Source organism: Anabrus simplex, chromosome 5 (assembly GCF_040414725.1).
Source record: "Anabrus simplex isolate iqAnaSimp1 chromosome 5, ASM4041472v1, whole genome shotgun sequence".
Lineage (NCBI taxonomy): Eukaryota > Metazoa > Arthropoda > Insecta > Orthoptera > Tettigoniidae > Anabrus > Anabrus simplex.
This window is the reverse complement of record NC_090269.1, coordinates 48,800,672-48,808,595: the sequence shown is the minus strand read 5'-3', so window position 1 is coordinate 48,808,595 and position 7,924 is coordinate 48,800,672.

Sequence of the window (7,924 nt, the reverse complement as noted above, 5' to 3'; positions counted from 1 at the left end):
TCTGTTTTTAATAAAAATTCAGCCCCTACCACCATTTAGGGAATCCTGGATCTGCCTCTGCACCCAGTAGCCTATATTTTAAAATGAATGATTAATTAGTAAGTAAAGTTGATAACTAGAAAACACGAACAACAACATTCATGCAGTCCACACATGCAACATAAATGCTGAAATAGATTAATTTTTGCATAAACTAGACCTATCTAGCAAACAACCCAATTCAGAACTGATAAGTGCTCATCAGTTGAGACAAGACCTACACCTGAAAGAACATGAAAGGTGGTGCTCCTTACCTTATGTTTGGAGCTAGTGGCACAATAACATTCATATTTGCACAGTTCTGTAAGCTATTCAGGATGGGCAATAAACTTATGAACACTCGGGCCTTGGTGGTTGTTAAAGTTTACCAGTACGTTGCTAGTTTGAGGAATCATTTGTATATGTGTAATTGTTATGACTGACATATGTGAATCTCATGTACCATCTGATTATAAAACATACTGTAAATTATATTCAGAATGCTTTATCTATTGGGCAACTGAAGTTGTCAATACCAAGCAGAGAAGAAGATGCCAGCAGTCTTATCTCTTACAATAAAAGTATAATTTAAATTTTGTATGTACTAGTCTAAACAAGCAAAGCAAATTGTCTTTAAAAAAAAGAGAAACAAATAACTTAATAAAATTAACATTAAATAGGTTATTGTAAAATACTGTATGAGAATGTCTAAAACTGTCCTAAAATGTCTTACATCCTAAAAAAACAATATAATTTCTGCTAAAGACATTAAAACCCCAGCCCTGGTAATAAGAGATTGAATCAAATAACCAACTGGATCAAACTTGATGGGAATGAATTGGGGAAACATTCAATACAAAAACACAACCAATAATACTCACAAATTTATATTACACTCATGCACATTCATAGCCATATTTGGCTCACTCATTACAGACAAATATTGCACACAAAATTACAAAATAAGAGAAATAGTTAATGATACAAAATTGTTTACAAATTTATAAACACATAAATTACCCAGGGGAAAAAAATTACACCATTCGGCCTAAAAATATGGAAAACAATTCTCGTCAGTATGATGTTCACTAAGTTATGGGAAGAAATCACATGATGGTTATTTACAACAAAATACGCATCATAACATACAGCCAGTTTAACACTTCTTTCATTACTTCACTGTTGTAATAAATAGGCTCTATAAAGAACTAACAAGAATATTAAAGGCTTAGCAAGTGTGCATAATGTATAAATGAAGAGAACTGCATGTGGAAAGGGTCATAGAATTTGCAAACGACAACTGCTGGAAATATGACCCAACTAGTCCTTTATGTTACAAAAAATATTTAGCTTCAGCACAATGATAAATCACTTCTGAATTGTAAATTATAGAATGCTAACAAAAATATGTACAATTTAAAGGACTGTTAATCAGTACCTACTGTAATCAAGAGAATGTCGAACATTTTAAAATAAATGCCATCATGCCACACAAGCCAACTCTGTAGAATCTTATAAGATTGTAATATTATTCAGAAATATCGAAGATATGAGTTTAAGTTGTTCAATTACTTATTTGCAAATGCATCAACCACACAACACTAAAATCCTTGCTAACTGTCCTTTACTTCAAGTGCTACTTCCATATAAATAACTAATTATTGGTTGTATATTCCTGACAACAGGGAGAAAGAGGTATAAATTCTGATTAAAAAGTAACATCAATTTGTCCTAAGTTAGGTTCATATGCAGGTTCATACAAAAAGAGAATGGATACCACAAAAATTAAAAATACTAGAGCCTAAATATGCATACAGACTTCATCAATGCAATATGTGTACCAGTTTGAGAAAACTGTTCACATACATTTGATTTTCTTATTTTATGGTATATCAGACTTGACAGTGACCATATGCTAGCAGAGCATAAATGTGGTGAACTGTAGAACAGAACAAGCATTGGAAACCGACAGAAAGCAATAACTTGCTATGTAAGTAAAGTAGACAGAACAGGCCTAGGCTAAATAAAAAAGAAACTCACGAAATTTCCCATTTTCAACTTGCCTATCCTCCCTTGCAACCACACCGAAATTATACCTCACAGCAGCATCTACTTTTTAACAATGATCATCAACATTCTTCTGTTCTTCACTAACCAAGATCTAATGTTCTCAGCCGCTGTTTCTTATAAAAAATTCAGTAAGATTTTAAATTTGATACAACCACAAAAGTAGATAGTGGGACGTAAAATTAATAGGCCTAACCTTATTATTTAATTTGTTAATAATAGGCTTACATCACAACAGACTAAAGTATAAATAACATTATCACCTACTTCAGAATGCCTTCCTTTAATTTCTGTACATGGGTACTTTTTTTAGATCTAACTTAATTTTCCATCTGACCATAATAATACTCGTAATAATAATAATAATAATAATAATAATAATTGAATGGCTTTGGCTACCATGTGCAGACATTTAAATTTGATGCCATCTGGCTGTCTGCTCGCCAATGTCAACGTTTTGTTTTACTCTAGGCCTACTGGATGGCAGACCGAGTAAACCGAAACTCTCTAGGGCGTCTATGGCTGAGATTTAATGAATTTTGTCGGGTAAACACCAAATGTGTCACCAGAGACTTTTTACATACCGACATTGTACGACATGAAGCGTCAAATGGATCTTTTTCCGCCCTTCAAAAATCTGATTACCCCTGTCAGGTTTGAACCCGCTATCTTGGGATCTGGAGGCCGACACTCTACCACTGGTCCACAGAGGCAGTTGTCTGACCATAACAGTCATATAATACATACGACATTTTGAAGAAAGGCAATATGTTCAGTAACTTTCTATGAATTTTTTAAAGTCACTCTGTAGTACAAATACCAGCCCTGCAGTGTAGAGGGCAACGTGTCGGCCTGTCACCCGAAGGGCCCGGGTTCGATTCCCGGCCGGGTCAGGGGTTTTTAATTGTAATAATTAATATCCCTGGCCTAGGGACTGGATATTTATGACGTCCTTAATCTTCCTTTCCACATTCCACACTACTGCCATTCCAATTACACGCAGATTCATACAATATAGTGCCAGTAGGGGCAAAAGATCCACATGGGTCGATGACCCGAACAAACAGCATTTTTAAAAAAAGTACAAATACATGTAAGTATTTCAATACAGTACATTGAGTAAATGATATTACACAAGTCTTGGGACTAGTTTCAGCCACTTACTTATGTAATATCATTTACTTGATATATTGCATAGTATTGCACTTCAATATGGAATAAAAATGGAATTTATAGGATATAAATAGGCTACATAGTATAAGGCACATACTTCACAGTAACAGAATTAGACGCTATTAAAATTGTGAGAACTTAAAAAAACGATCTCATCTGCTCTTATATTTTAAGATAACATTAATTTGTGATGAAAAAAAAAAGTTTCAATAAATTCCAAAGAGTAGTATTGTACGACATACACATCCTTCATCATCTTCTTCCCGTGCCATATCTCTTTAAAAAGCACTGGCGATAATTTTTTTTTTCTTATCAACTGATGCTCTAAACAATTCAAAGGTTCCCAAACAAGCCCCTTAGATTCTTTATTCATAACGTTGTTCTTCTACCAGGACCTCACCTGCCTTTGATCTTGCCTTGGATGATATACAAAAAACTGTATTGCTGTGGATGTCACATAGCATGGACAAAATATTCTAGTTTGCATTTCTTGACGTATTTCACAATTTATTTTTAATTTCTCATATGCTCCAGCATCTCCATATTTCTCGCTTATCAACCCAACTTATCTGCAATATGGATCTGTACACCCACATTTCATATACTTCAAGTCTGTTTAAACAAGTGTCTGTGAAGGACCAGTAAGAGGGACATCTGTCAAGCCTGATAATCAATTTTATAACAAAGGCTAATTTATTTCTCATCTTACAGACATGGCTCGACCTTTCTCCATTCGTGTTTTTATATCCATGGTTGTATCCTAGTTCACCTGGATATTACAGCCGAGGTATATTTTATTTAATGTCTTCAACAGAGTTCGATTTGCTGTTGTCCTTGGTAATAGAGTTGTTTACCAACGACCATGATTTTCTTTTAGCAGTGGTCAGATTTAAGCCAAGTTCTTGACATACTGCCATAATTCTGATAATTGGCAATATGAATGGTGTCATCAGTGCATCTCAAGCTGTTGACTGGTACACCATTCACCTCGACGCCAACTTCTGTAATTTTCCAGTGCCCCCTCGAAGATTTCTTCAGAATATACAATATATTGAATATATGAGGAAATAAGATGCAGCCCTGCCTAACACCTCTTTGTATTTTAGCATCATCCGAGAACTTCTGGCCTATTTTGACATTAGCCACTCGGTGCCAGCAAAAGTTCTTTATTATCTGGAAGTCCCTATCATACAGGCCAACACATTTCAAAATTTGCAGTTGTTTACAGTGCCGTTCCTTGTCAAATGCTTTCTCAAAGTCAATGAAATACACATAAATCTTATGACTGACATCTCTACATCGTTGCAAAAGTACCTGTATTCTGACATGAACATCTCTAGTATTAAAATTGTTTCTGAATCTGAGAATAAAATTTTTGAATGCATACTAACGCAAAATGCAATACATCTACCAAACTATCTACAGATGATTCACAATTTGAAAGCCAATAAAATACAATTCTGTCTAAAACTATTCTAGATGGAACACTATTGTATCATCTGATGATGGTTTATGCATTGTAAACAATGATGTTTCATTTACGTTTTTCAGGTTTGTGCTTTTTAACTGCACTGTCAGCATCTTCAGAAGATGATGTCATAACATTTTAAAAAAATTAATAATTATTATTAAATAACAGTAGGTATATCTAATTACGACCTAGTGTTCAGTAGCAAGGCTTTCTACTTCATATAAATTACAGCCAATTAACATTTAGGTTACTTAAAGCCATAGCTGTTAAATAAACATGAGTTTCACTAAATTTTGTCCTAAAAAAAAACGTTGGCAGAACATCAGCACCGCCCCATCAACTAGCATGCGAGAGCGTGCTGCATTAAGCCCGAAGGACAATGCTCTTTTGCTCTAAGCGGCTACGTCACTTGCTTAAATGATACAACCATCTGTTCCGGTAAATCCCAGGAGCTTGGTTTGCACACGTCCTGGCTAGTAACAAAACAGTCTAACATATCAGAGGTGCTCAGAAAAGAGTTCCTTGAAAGGAGTTAGGCTCCGCAACACAGATTACTGGTCTCAATAATAATAACAACAATAACAGCATATAATTTACAGGCGCTGATAATACCTTTTTTATTTTACAGTTAGTAATGAAATATATCTGCACTGAATTCTGTGAGTGATTTTACCAGGCAAGTTGGCCATGCGATTAGGGATGCACAGCTGTGAGCATGCATCCAGGAGATAGTGGATTCGAAACCCAATGTCGGCAGTCCTGAACATGGTTTTCCGTGGTTTCCCATTTTTACACCAGGCAAATGCTTATTAATTTTTTTTTGCAAATTGCTTTACGCCGCACCAACACAGATACGCCTTATGGCGACGATGGGACAGGAAAGGGCTAGGAGTGAGAAAGAAGCGGCCGTGGCCTTACATAAGCCATTTTCTGGAATTAAAATTGTAAGAAAATGGCAGAACAGATTACAATAAACAACAATCATTTTAAAGCTCACAATTTGAAGGTCCTAAAAGAATAGTAGTTTTTGTGTGATTGCCAATTTTCCTACATCACTTGCTACCTTTCATCCAGTAGTTCCAAGATCTTCCAGTGGACACCATGTGGCAGGTAGTATAATTCCAAGGCCCTTTACTTCGTACCACGTGGCACCTCATTATCATCGCTATTAGTCCCTCAGTGAGAAAATCTCCACTTTCAGGCAGGAGCATGTTAGGTAATGTTAAGATGGTAGCAAGAAATTACTACGACGACCTGTGAAACTTTGAATTGCAAACATACTGCCATAGAAGCAACTAATTCTACAGAGTCATCTGAGAGAAACTGTGCCCAGGCGGCTTCAATGGCAATAACTAGACTGCAAAGACGAACCAATGGCATAAAGCTAGTTCATGCCCATAGTGAACAATACACATGCACTCTAAACAATGCTTTACAAGTTAACTAGTACAACCAGCACATGACAATCTTCAACATCTTTAGACACGTCACAGAACCTAGTTAACCTGGAATTTACTGCCTGAAAAAAGGTAATTGATTACTGTGCTTTATCAGTCCGATAATTATACGTGGTTCAGTTTAGCAAGCTAAACAGCTAATTCCCACTCATATTATTAACAATGACTGAAAGAAAGCAAACTATTTCCACCTTATTCCACCATCATTCACCACTGATGTGTATTTAAGACTGTCACTAAGGTAGTAGGTGCCTATCAATTGTTTACCTAATCTTCCCAAATTTTCAAAGAGGTTGGAAATTTATGGAATCTCCCATGATAAATCACTGCCAATTCCTCTTCCTATAAACAAACATTTGCCCTAATTTGTCCTCTTGAATTACTTTCCACTTCACTGATTAAATGTATTTCCATTTCACAAAAACAAAACATCCCTCTGAGCAGCATCCTATTATCAGGCAATGTATCTCAATTCACCTACATGACAGGAGAACTATTATACAGCCTTAACTTCAAGCCAGCATATTTCATACTAAATAAGCCAACTATACACAGTATAAAACTAAACCATCTACTTCATTATCTCTCCTAAAACATGATATTAAGTGCTCTACTGTATATGCCTATGAATCCAACAAATAGGCAATAAGATTAGTATTTTACAAAATTCTCCAGAGAATTGTCCAGTTCCAAACATGGATGAGTACAACCACAAGCTGATTAAATGGAAATCAAAGTTTTCTGGAAACCTAACAAACGACTACTTTGACAATGCTGTTAATGACTTTGTCCACTCCTTAATTTCAGTGCCTCATATTCTGCCAGGGCTGAAATACCCTGCCAAGAAATATTATGAACTGAGAAGAAAAGGACAACTTAACACCGTTCAACATTCATATAGGATCTTTTTGAACCCTGAAAGATCAACAAAAAGCAGAGAGAAGAGAAGAAGCATATGTATGAATTAACTCAGTTTTACTATTACAATCAGCGGCGAATAAGCCATAGGTCCTACACAGCGTGTTTACAAATGAACAACCAATTTGCAGGCTGAAAGAAGAAGAATTGCACATGTATTTTTCAAACATATTTTTTAGCCGAACAATCCAGAGTACACCCAAAAGGACACAGAGTGAACTCATTGAGACAAACAACTTATTTAATCTGGTCATTTCTAAAGAAGACGACATTGTTCAGGCAACACAGAAGATCAAGATAGACACTGCAAGTGGTCCTGACCACATAATCATGCGAGCTATTAAAAACGTCAAGATTTCAGGGATAATCGCAATCACCACTAGAATGTTAAGAACAGGGTTAGTACAATCGACTTTCAAGAAAAGCCTGTACAATTCTAGTTCATAAAGGTGATGTAAATGATCCCAGTAACCAGCGTCCAGTAACTATATGCTCAGTTATTAGACAAGCCATCAAAAATGTTCTTGATAAACAGTTTCAAAATTATGCGGTATTTCATGATAATGAAAAGGGTTTTACCAACACATCCAGTACTTACATAAATACCTCGAGTTTGGAAGCCGTTTTACAGCACGCTAGACAAGAAAAGGACAATGCATGCAATACCTTTCTTGACATTCTAAAAGCTTTTGATAAAGTTGGACACGCGCACCTCCAGAGTACATTGGAGTCTCTTTTAGTGCCCGAAAAACTGGCGAGGCTGCTAATCGCTCTACAAGAAGGTAACATAACACAGATACAGGGAACAAAACCTATCAAA